A 1,037-nucleotide genomic window follows, 5' to 3' on the forward strand; every position below is an offset into this window, starting at 1 on the left:
ATGTGAGATTCTGCTGAGACCAGATTGCTCAGACATTCCCTCACCAACAGGAAGAAAAAGAAACATCCAGTTTTTCCCTCTTAAAACTTCTCACTCAAGAGAAGTGTTTCAGATTATTTTGATTGGAGTACAGAAGCATCTACATGAGATTAAGACACAAGACAGCAAAGGACTAATCTAAGGCAGGAAGGCACATCAAGAGGCAAGAGGTAAAAGCAATACGGAAACCCTCCAGAGACCTCTGCTGAAAAAACCCAACAAAACAAACAACCAAACCACCTATGTTCTTGTGCCTTCCACCTCTGAAGGATGGTGCTGAAATGAGTTGGGAGGAATGGGTACACTTAGCAAAAAGCGTTAATATTTACTCGTATGCTTTGCTGTCATCCAGTTTTGGAACAGGTTAACCTGCTTGAAAAGATGAATTTTCCTGAATAACAGAAAAATCTGTTTTTTCACTGTGGTTCAAAGAATAAGCTTGACTCCTATCAGAGTATTGGTATCATCTACTAGTAAGTTGCTGCTTTTTAGCTCCTACTATCTCAAGACATTTTTCCTGGTAGAAGTTCTTTTCCAGGAACTGGCTTGCAATGGCTTTGCAGCCATGGTTTCTTCTGCTCTGCTCCTGATGAAGCTGATTATGAAAGTGAAATGTTCAGCCAAGTACCCTTCTCCTCAAAACTTTACAAAAAAAAAAAAAAGCTGGCAACATTGAGAGAGATTATCTTAGAAGGTTCTCCTTCTAAGACAAAAAATCCACTTGCAACTCCATGGATTTAGAAGACTTTAGTAGAGACCAGTTCACTGCAGTAGGACTTTTTCAATTTTGTAAAAATAGATATTAGTGTTTAAAGGTCTCTTAGAGAGAAACCAGCTGAGTAAGGCTGTGATTGTTGGCTGTCCACCTTTTCCACAGAACATTTTCAAGTGGGGAGTTTATTTATATGTTGAACTTAAACCCAAAAAAGGGAACTTCTAATTGCAAATGTAACTACTCAGGATGTGACTGTGGCTTCCTAATATAGTCATGTGACCTG

This window comes from Balearica regulorum, chromosome 7 (assembly GCF_011004875.1).
Source record: "Balearica regulorum gibbericeps isolate bBalReg1 chromosome 7, bBalReg1.pri, whole genome shotgun sequence".
NCBI classification, from domain to species: Eukaryota; Metazoa; Chordata; class Aves; order Gruiformes; family Gruidae; genus Balearica; species Balearica regulorum.